The 11086-nt window shown below is 40.0% G+C and overlaps 1 long non-coding RNA gene across 1 annotated transcript in view; it reads right to left on the bottom strand.

The window, feature by feature from the left end:
• Positions 1-2570: 2570 nt before the first annotated feature.
• The window catches only part of LOC137252628 (uncharacterized), a 28749-nt gene continuing 20233 nt past the window's right edge, over positions 2571-11086 (bottom strand). Inside the window, exons 4-5 of the long non-coding RNA XR_010953634.1 lie at positions 3488-3569; positions 2571-3424 (exon numbers count right to left, since the gene is read on the bottom strand). This is a non-coding gene — a long non-coding RNA (uncharacterized lncRNA). The remainder of the gene's footprint in view (positions 3425-3487; positions 3570-11086) is intronic.

Genomic DNA, 11086 nt, shown 5'->3' with positions numbered 1-11086 from the left:
GGTTCAGACCCAGCTTATGGGTATTCTCCCTCGCAAATGCACGACATTCAGCCGTGTATTCACAAATACTGGAGTCGATTTCGCCGGACCCTTTTACATCAAAAGTTACCGCGGCAGGGGGTGTCGCCTATCCAAAGTCTATGTTTGACTTTTCGTGTGTTTTTCCACACGAGCAATTCATCTGGAGGCCACTACTGACCTCAGCACACCATCATTTCTTGCGGCATTTGCCCCGTTTCATATCTAGGTGCGGATGCCCAGAAACTATGTACTTCGACAATGGTACGAACTTTGTCGGAGCGTCACGATCCTTCCGATGAGAATTCAGGACTTTCATCTCACAAGCGCGAGAGAACACCGTCTCAAAATACAGCCACCAATCACTCACTTGGCATTTCATACCTGCGTGCGCTCCCCATATTTGAGAGCTGTGGGAGGCTGGAGTGAAAAGCTTCAAAAGCCACTTCAAAAAGTTAGCCTCACCACACAAATTCACCTTCGAGGAATTCCATACACTCTTGTGCCGAATCGAGGCATGCCTGTACTCGCGGCCGCTCAGCCCGGCATCCAGTGACCAAACGAACCTAGAGCCGCTTACCCCAGGCCACTTCCTCACAGGCAGCGACCTACTGGCTCCGCCAGAACCAGATGCGAGTGGGAGCCTTGCCTCGATGATCAATCGGTGGCAGAAACTCAAAGCCCTCCATCGCACTTTTTGTAAACGATGGAAAGTGGAATATCTATCCGAACTTCCAAAACGCGTGAAGTGGATGTATCCCAGACAAAATATAAAAGTGGGAGATCTCGCTGTCCTCAAAGAGGACAACTTATCTCCCAACGAATGGAGGTTAGGTCGAGTTGTCAACGTACACCCCGGCGAAGATGACCGAGTACGCGTAGTCGACCTCAAAACCGAGAAGGGTCAAGTCAGACGACCTTTGGTCAAACTGATCCTTCTTCCAACGGAAGAGACGGATTGCGAAAAGGCTAAGAGCTCCTCCCAACAATCCCTCCATTCCTCCATATCCCTACTTTCAAAAAAAAACTAAGCCCAGCTCTCGTCCACTCAGAACGAGGCCAATCAACCACCCTAATGCAGATCGGTTATCTGCCACAGAAAACAAAGGCACTCAGCCCATTATAATTTAAAATTTTCAAAATTTCAAAACCCAGCTCTCGTTCACTCAGAACGAGGCCAACCAACAACCCTGATGCAGATCCCCCATCTGCCACAAAACACTTATTTTTGAATTTTTACAAAATCAAACCCAAATTCACTCGCTCCCCCGAGCGAGGACCCCAAAACCCTAACATAGATCCACAAAACTTGAATGCACTCTGCCAAAGACACGAGACCAACAGCATTTAGAATAAATTTTTGAAGAGTTTTAAAACATTTCCCCGATTAAGGTGAATTTCAGTTAGCTTAGCTCTTTTGAGTCGACCGACACTATAAGCCCCTGAACTAAAGTTCATCTTCAACAAAGGCACGTTCGAAACTTTCCATTATATTTTAAAACTCAACCCACTTATTCACAAAAAACGTAAAAAGTTTTATGTTTTTATGAACATTGTCGAAATTTATGTTTTTATATTAAGAAAATTGTGAGACAAAGCTGTCGGTTTTTAAGCTAACTGAAATTCACCTTAATCGGGTGAATTTCAGTTAGCTTAAAAACCGACAGCTTTGTCTCACAATTTTCTTAATATAAAAACATAAATTTCGACAATGTTCATAAAAACATAAAACTTTTTACGTTTTTTGTGAATAAGTGGGTTGAGTTTTAAAATATAATGGAAAGTTTCGAACGTGCCTTTGTTGAAGATGAACTTTAGTTCAGGGGCTTATAGTGTCGGTCGACTCAAAAGAAAATGCAATTCGAAAGCTAGCATATTCCATAAAAAATATTAACAGCATACCATTTTCAAAAAAAGAGTGTTGTCCAAAATTGACATTTTTTAATATACCTTATATTTCAAACTGATTATTTCGACGGCTGAGCAGAATATTACCCTATCTCGGCTGTCTTTTCGAAAAAGCGCTGTCTCAGACAACGCCCTATCTTAGAATCCGGTTGAAGAACGGACGGTCTTAGAAAACACGACATGCTTCTGGTAGTTACGTTATGACAATTGTAAAATTAAAGTTGTGTTTCAAAATTTTTCTTGAGCATATATGTATATTTCTCCTTGGCCATGAAAATCTTATTTAAAAATTAACACCACCTATGTCTATTCTTTCAAACAATTACTACTATAAAGTTTGCTAAATCAAGATAAAGGCTTTCATACGAACTTGCAGAGTTTGGAACAAAAAATCTCAATTTAAGTGTTTTCTTTAGCTGAACTTCGTTATGAGATGAAAACAGTGATGCCCAAAAATCTTATACCCACCGCAAGGTTTCGATATCGTGCACCTATCTATCGTGGAATGACCCCAATGTTTATTAATTTGCAAAACAAGATTTTTATACAAAAATTGTTATTCATTACGCAGTAGAAATATGATTTTGATAATTTTTTAGGAATTGTAGCATGTCATTATAGAGCTGCTCTCATTTCTTTAAAATTAGAAGGCATATACCGCTATAATAAATTGTATCAGAAGCACCAATGACTAAAATATATATTACGAGGGGGCTGTCGTCGAACTGCGAAACCTAATATCAATTTTTCGGAAGCTCACTTGGGAAAACAGAGAAATAACTTTTTTGCTTTATCACAGACAATACTATCTCGCTCCATTCAAGCCCCACATCTAGCGGAAAATTCTAAAGAAGCAAAAGCTAATATGCAATTTTTCAAAACCAATGCATCTGTAAGTTCATTTGAAAACCTTTTCACGACCGAGTAGCCCAAACTTATTCCCTTAACCTCTGTCTTCCTCTTTTTCAGTGCGAATTTAAATACCAGTTGAGGTTCTTATCTTATTATCATTTTAAGTTTAATTAGTAAAACTAAGTTTATGTAAAATTGTAGGTAAATGGGCAAAGTAGTAATGTTCAGTTTAAGTTTTTAAACTCGCATTGAAAACCGGGCCTTAGGGCCTTAGAGCTATTTCGGAGTCTTATCTTAAGACCTTTTACGTACCGATCCATGTTTAATATTTAAGTCATCCATCAATATACGCTCTGAATCCGCTGGTGCTGTGTGAACAATTTTTCCATCGAAATAAACGCATTCATGAAAGTGGCGGCCTTATATACGGCTTCCTCGGTGCATTTGTGATCATAAGTACCAAAAATCATTCATAAATATTCCCTCATATATATTCTCCTATTACTTTGAAAATTCATATATTAAGAACCTTTGCCCGTAAACCGATGGATTTTATTGCACGGGATGCTGAAAAGGAAGCTGTTCCACCACCAATCAATAAAGATGGTAGATGTTAGCAGATCCGCTGAGCTCGCTGGCAGTGTCACTAAAAAGGGATAAAAATGAAAATTTCATCTTTTTTTGGTAATAAAAATTTTAATAATTTCACCTGTGGATAATGTCGCTGCTGGTAATGAGCAATCTATGCCATCTGTAGTCTTTTGTGCACGCCTCGTTATTAACCATAAAACCTAGATTTTAAGCATAATAAAAATATATATGTTAAGCTTTTAGTCAAAAGCAGGCGGTTTGGGGGTACTTAACGTCCCGCATTTTATACCTAATTCACTTGGGTAAATCATTTTTCGCTCTAAGTGCCATTGTCAAATTCTATAGCTTATAGCTATCAGTTGCTCAGAAATCAATACAGATTTTTTTTTCGTAAGTCCAAGTTCATGAGCAGCAACAAAGTTAAAAGTAATTTCGTTTTTCTGTTAACCTCATCATCTCCCATTAGCGAATCTTGACCACCACTATGACAACCGGAACTAGAAGGAGTTGTAAGATGTGTCGTTTAGAACTAGTGCTATAGGTGGCATGCCAACTCACTCGCTACACACCACAAAACTGGTGAAAGAATCGATCAGTGATAGTTTTAGATCACGGTCAAGCAAATGCTCCTATGCAAATTAAACCGGACGTTGATATGAGCTCCGAACATCAATCAATGCCAGTGGATATTTCTGCTGCTACAGCTCCATTTGAACATGATGCACCAAATTTCCCGTACCTCTCACATGGAATATATAGCTTCCACTGGAATACTATCTTTGTTTTTGTTGTTTTTTTATTTCGCTTAGATTTATGTCTCTAATATTGCGCTGGGTATAGTATAGGGTTAATCGATTTACTATGGCGTGCAAAATAAAGAATATTTCCCAATGAACGCAGTTAAATATCATATTAAAATAGCAATAGCAATCTTATTCTTCATGATGTATATGCTGCCATATTTTTGTTGAGTAATATTCGCAGTTCAATACGTTTTACCTATATAGCACATTCGGCTTATCGTGCACGCAGTGGCAAACCACAAATTATACCAAACGATAGAAAATAAGTTGTGCAGATTTGATATTCAGTTTATAATACAAATATTTTTGCTTGAAAAAAGTGCTTATACCCTTTTTGGGTAACGCGTTACAATCTGCATTTTATGTCTACTCTACTCGCTATACTCGTTCGAAGATAAATGGAATAATAGTGTTTGGGAGTTACATCGTCGTCTTAGTTCCACCGAAAACAATTATCCATATTTTTCGCGATCTGGCTTACAGTTGACTATACTAATGAATATGACTGACTCGATCACCTTCAGCTCATGCATAGTTCAATAATTTTTCCCACCCTTCTTGCTGAGCAGCAACGAAGCTATACCGATAGTTGATACAACCAATGTTCCCATGCGCTTATTTATGCGTCATAGTGGCTTCGAATTTACTGTTCACGCGCGGCCGTCCACCGAAGTTAACTGCCGCGAAACCAGCACAACAAAACCAATTGTTATTGCAGCAGGAACTTAAAGTTCAAGAGTATATGTTGATAGGTGTGAAATGGGACAGGGATATTCTCTCAAATACTTAAGCTTCACCGGAACCTACAACGCCCACGCATCTAGAGCTTGACCATTTTAACATGTCTCCCAGCTCTGTCCCAGCAGTAGTGCCCATTCGAATTACATACCAGCGCATGCTTATCAATCGCAAACGCATACACATTCCACCAGCACCATCACTTGACTCGCAAGGCCGTTAGTATGACCAAATCAACTTCACTCAGAAAAACATAAGTATGCTCTTTGACCAATTTGTCCCTCTTGTAACAAAACCTACTAAATCTGAAAGACGCCCGTGGTTTAAGGCCTATATTCAGAAATTAATTGAAAGACGTAATAGAGCGTACTCGGTTTGAAAGAAGACAAAGTCAGAAAGAAACTATAAGACTTTGAGAAGAGACGTTACTAGAAGTATTAAGAATCATAAACGGAAATACTACGAAAACCTATTCAGTACAGCTATTGGCTCTCAACAAATCTGGAGGCAGATTCGTAATATAGGAAGCACTAACAGAAGTACGATCACACATGATAATATAAATATAAATGCCAATGAATTGAACCGAGAGTTCGTTAGCTTGCTTTGCAATCAGAGTAATGCAAACTACTCTCGCTATAGTGCTAGTTCTGATTTTTCTTTTTCCGGTTTTGGTTTTCAGTGTGTTGATGACTGCGACGTTGTCGATTTTATACTGTCAGTAAAATCATTTGTCGTCGGCCTTGATAGCGTTCATCCAAAATTTGTTAAATGCCTATTGCCAAAAATTCTACCATACCTCACTTATGCTTTCAATACAGTTTTAACCACGGCGGTATTTCCAAAATGCTGGAAAGAGGCAAAAATTATTCCCATTCCAAAGCCCAATGGTGATTTTAGGCCTATCGCTATTTTGCCATTTCTGTCAAAAGTGTTCGAACGTATAGTGAATCGGCAGATAAACTCGTTCGTAAATAGTAACTCCCTAATTAGTCCATACCAGTTCGGTTTCAGGAAAAATAGAAGCTGTATCACTGTGATATTAAATGTCTCGGATGATATCTCGGATGTGATCGTGTTACCTTTCTTGCTCTTTTAGATCACTCGAAGGCATTTGACTCGGTCGATCATGCATTACTTTGTTTTAAGCTTAAGCACCTTTTTAACTTTTCTAACCCAGCTGTAGATCTAATCAAGTCGTACCTCAATGAGAGATCCCAATCAGTAAGTGTGGGTAGTTCTATGTCTGACCTATTGCCTGTAACTAAAGGTGTTACGCAAGGATCTATACTTGGGCCTTTACTTTTCGTGTTATATATAAACGACCCACCAAATGTTCTTAAGCACAGCAATGTTCACATATATGCAGATGACGTTCAAATATATCTAAGTAGTCCATTCGTCTCCATTGAAACTTGCATACGCAATCTGAACGTCGATCTATGCCTATTAAATGAATGGGCTGGTGATAATGGACTATTCTTAAACCACAGTAAATCGCAGTGCATCGCTATCTATAAGAAACCCTTTGACCTTAACCGCTATCCCAAAGTAATGCTTAACAATACTGAGATACCATTTGCCGTCACCGTAAAAAACTTTGGTGTTACTTTCAATAGAACGTTGACGTGGAAAAATCATATTTTTGCAGCAATAGGCAAAGTCTATGGAAGGCTAAGAGTACTGTGGACTACTCAGCACTTCACACCATTTAAAATAAGGTTGCTCTTAGCGAAGTCATATTTGATTCCAACGTTACTTTATGGTTGAGAACTTTATGCGAATTGTGACAGTATCTGTAGTAGAAAAATTAATGTTTTGTACAATAATATTGCACGCTATATTTACGACATTAGCCGTTACGAACACATTTCGGAATATGCTGTGAAAATATGTTGTGTTCTAGTTCAGGGGACCTTTTCAGTAACTGTGAGTTTTAAAATGTACAATTTTTTCTTCATATAATTTGTATGAAAGAAAAATGTACATTTCAAAACTCATAGTTACTTAATAGGGCCTCAGGTCCGTAGCACTCCTACAAAGGATCCTGGTAAATAAGGAACCCTTAAATCTTAGTGAACGGCTAAAATTCACAAAATCAGTGCGCTCCTCACAAATACTGCATTTGGCATTCAACTCATGAACATCTGAGCGTCAATTTTTTGTTTCTGCGGTTCGTCTTTGGAACACATTACCGATGGAGATTAGAAGTATCAAGGGAACATTGCCCTTTAAAAGAGAACTCTTGCGTTATTTTGTTCAACAAATTTAAATATTTTAAAATGTGACCCTTTCTTTCTATAAACTTTCCACACTTTCCTACACCTATTTTTCTTTATTCTTTGTCTACTACCTATTGCCCTTACAACCTCATCAATCCTTCTTACTATTAAAATTTAAACTATTTAAAATTTTTTAAACACACTTTGTATCTAAGTATATTTACTTTGTTTTAAGTCCTAGTGTCAAAAACTGTAAATAAAACTTATGGTTGTTGTGTTTGATTACTTAAATAAATAAATAAAAATAAGTTTGTAAAACAGAATTAATATGAATGTGACTGAATTCCGTCCACTTACTGCTTCTTGCTCTTCTCAATTGCGCAATGACCATACGCTATCCACGCGCCGTAGTCAAAGAATTAGACAACGGGAAAAATCTTTCGATTTTAGTCCCGTTTGTGTCAATTAATGAGAATTTAAATTCTATATACGGGTGTGTATGGATGTTTGTCTTTTCTTCTCTTCCTTTTTTGCTAAGCCGCTGGCATACTTGTATCAGTGCGCGGACTTTTTATAAACGGAATGTTGGTAAACGACAAATTTAACCCTCCGATGAGTGAGAAGGTCCCTAGGGACTTTTTGCCTTTTCACACTGAAATTACTCCTACTTCGGCCACTACTGGGATGCGATTATAACCTATTTATGCTCGACAAAATTGCCTGAGAGCACGTTGGCTCTATGGGAGTAGAGAATTGACCACAAAACGGACATATCCAATTCGGAGGATATGGACAAATTCTTGTCAAATCGTTTTCAGACACTTGAAATCGTGTCTGGTTTTACAGGGAATGCCACTTCTAAAGTGCAAAAATCAAACGCGTCGCGACAATCGACAGAAACCCCTACGAAAAGACTTGGTGCTTTTGAAACAAAAGTATCCAAGCAAACAAAATCAATTTGTTTACGATTTAGCCCCGGTAGAAAGGATTAAATTCGTTAAATCCACAAATGGCTGCCTGAACTGTTTATCCCCAGCACACACAGTGACGAGGTGCACAAATTCATACAACTGTTTCAAATGCCACTCTCCTCACCACACGCTGCTACATGCGGACACAATTCAGCAACCGGCGGTGCGCAGTCCTTTCAAAGATGCGGATAATACCCCGTCAACTTCGGCACAGGCGCGGAAAATACAGGAATCGGGACAACCACCTTCCTCTGCGAATCAGAATGTCAAATCCTGCCATGCCAATTCCAGTACAGGTGTGCTATTAGGAACTGCTCGCATACACATTCGCAATAATGGTACCGACTTCTCAGCGCGGGCATTAATTGATTCTGGGTCCGAATGTTCCTTCATAACTGAAAGAGTGAAACGTAGAATCAATTTGCCAGCCAAGAAAATGCATGCATTTAATTACGTTCACCAGTGGATCCTTGCTTCAGCCTGACTACACCCGTTCTAGTTCTAGCCAAACTCACTGGGAATCTACCATCCTGCCATATCAATGCCATGACGATGCACGAATTCCCAGAATTGGTTTTAGCAGACAAAAGGTTCTACGTCAACGAAGACGTAGACCTCATACTTGGCGGAGACATATATCCCCAAATTATAATAAGCGGTCTAAAAAAGAATGTGCTAAACACCCTCTTAGCCCAAGAGACAGTGTTCGGTTGGATACTAACCGGTCGTATCGAATCACCGAATCCAACGAAGAGCATTATGTCTTTCTACAACGAGGTGGCGTTACACAACCAACTAAGAGCTTTCTGGGAGGTAGAAAATGTGGCCAAGAATAAAATATTAAAGGATGAAGAAAGGTATTGCGAAAAATTATTTAAAGAAACAGCGAAACGTGATGAAGATGGAAGATACACCGTGTCACCACCATTCAGGCAGGATTACCCTAATAATATTAATTTAGGACCGTCCCTGAAACGTGCATGCTCTCAATTCTTCCGGAATGAGAGGCGGGTAATAAAAAACCCAGAATTAGGTAAATAATATGTTCGAGTGTTGTCAGAGTATGAAACGCTCGGACATATGAAAAAAATTGAAAAGGATATCCCAACCGACGATTCGGATAATTATTTCCTGCTCCATCACGCCGTTGTAAAACAGAAAGTACAACCACCAAGGTACGAGTTGTATTTAATGCCTCAAGCCCTACGGCGAATGGCACTAGGTTAAACGATATTCTACTCCCAGGCCCAGTTCTACAAGCCGATCTACCCATACTAATCTTACGATGGAGACTATAGCGCTTCGTCTTCAATAGCGACATCGAAAAGATGTATCGACGAATTTGGGTGAAGGAATTGTGCATCGCACTTCCCCGAATGACCCTATTAGTCTTTACGAATTAAAGACAGTTACCTTCGGAGTGAATTGCGCTCCATATCTCGCGATAAGAGCGCTTCTACAACTGGCTGACGAAGTAGCAAATTCACACCCTACACCGGCTAGCATACGAAGAGAGAGTATGTACGTAGGTGATGTTTTATCTGGAGGACACACAATAGCGTCAACCATCAAAGTAAGAAACGAAATTCGCGAAGCCTTACACTCAGCTGGCTTTCCATTACGCAAGTCGACTTCAAATTGAGACGAAATTCTAAAGGACATCCCCTAAACGGATTTGCTCAGCGAGGATTTCTTAGCGTTCGAAGAAGCTAGTTCGGTAAAGGCCCTTTTCGACCCCTTAGGCTGGCTTGTGCCAATGGTTATTGTGGCAAAAATACTCATGCAGAATATATGGTTAGAAGGCACCGGGACGATGGAAAACCTTCACCGAACAATACCATGAGATCGATAAAATAAGGATACCTAGATGGGTCAACTTTTCTCCAGGAATCGACATCGAGATCCATGGATTTTGTGACGCATCCGAGAAGGGACATCTGAACAAACCTGCTTATAGCTAAAACCCGAGTAGACCCAGTGAAAACTCTTTCTCTTCCACGACTGGAACTTTGGGGAGCTAGCAGCACGGAAATCACAGGATCAATTTTCAGGAACCTCAAATTGGGACCAGTGAAAGTCCACCTTTGGACGGATTCAACTATCGTACTCGCATGCATACGAAAGCCGGCCTGTTACTGGTCCACCTTCGTCGCACACCGGATCACCAAGATCATCGACATGGTCGGTAGCAAGGACTGGCTTAGCGTGAACTCGGAGTCAAACCCAGCAGATTTAGGCAGTAGAAGATTACTTGCGTCTGAGTTGGTCAGCAATTCGTTGTGGGACCTTCTTGGCTGCAACACTTCCCAATGGGCAGCACAAGGAAGTGACTACACCACCTCCGTAGAGGAAAAGAGGGCGAAGACCTGCGCAACAACAACCGTAAATACCACCTACATTCTTCAACGCTTTTCCGACCTACCTAGGGTTTTACGAGTGCTATCATACGTTATGAGGTTCTACCGAAGAAATCACCCCGTAACAAAAAATTCATTCCATGTCATGTCGCACATAATCTCCCCTGATGAAGTTAAGGCCACTACACGACTTTTAATTAAAATCTATCAGAAACGACATTACAGTTCAGAATATAAAGATTTGAAGGCCGGAAAATCAATTGAAGGGAGAAGTGCAATACTCTCACTTAATCCCTACTTAGACCAAGATGGGATCATTCAGTTAGGAGGGCGACAATCCTCCTCCCATACAACTGCTGGTTATTCCGTCTGACAGTCCTAATGTTTAATCAACAAAGTCTGCATGGGGAAAACCAACTCATGTTACGTCAGACGCGCACCCAATACTGGATTCCTAACATCAAAACCATGATTAGGGCAACTATTCACAATTTCAAAGTTTGCACTATACACCGAAAGCGGGCTCAGACCCAGCTTATGGGTATTCTCCCTCGCAAACGCACTACATTCAGCCGTGCATTCCCAAATACTGGAGTCGACTTCGCCGGACCCTTTGACATCAAAAG

The sequence above is a fragment of the Eurosta solidaginis genome, chromosome 5 (genome assembly GCF_040869045.1).
Source record: "Eurosta solidaginis isolate ZX-2024a chromosome 5, ASM4086904v1, whole genome shotgun sequence".
NCBI lineage: Eukaryota > Metazoa > Arthropoda > Insecta > Diptera > Tephritidae > Eurosta > Eurosta solidaginis.
Note: the sequence above shows the minus strand (reverse complement) of the source record. Positions and strands in the feature narration are given on the sequence as shown.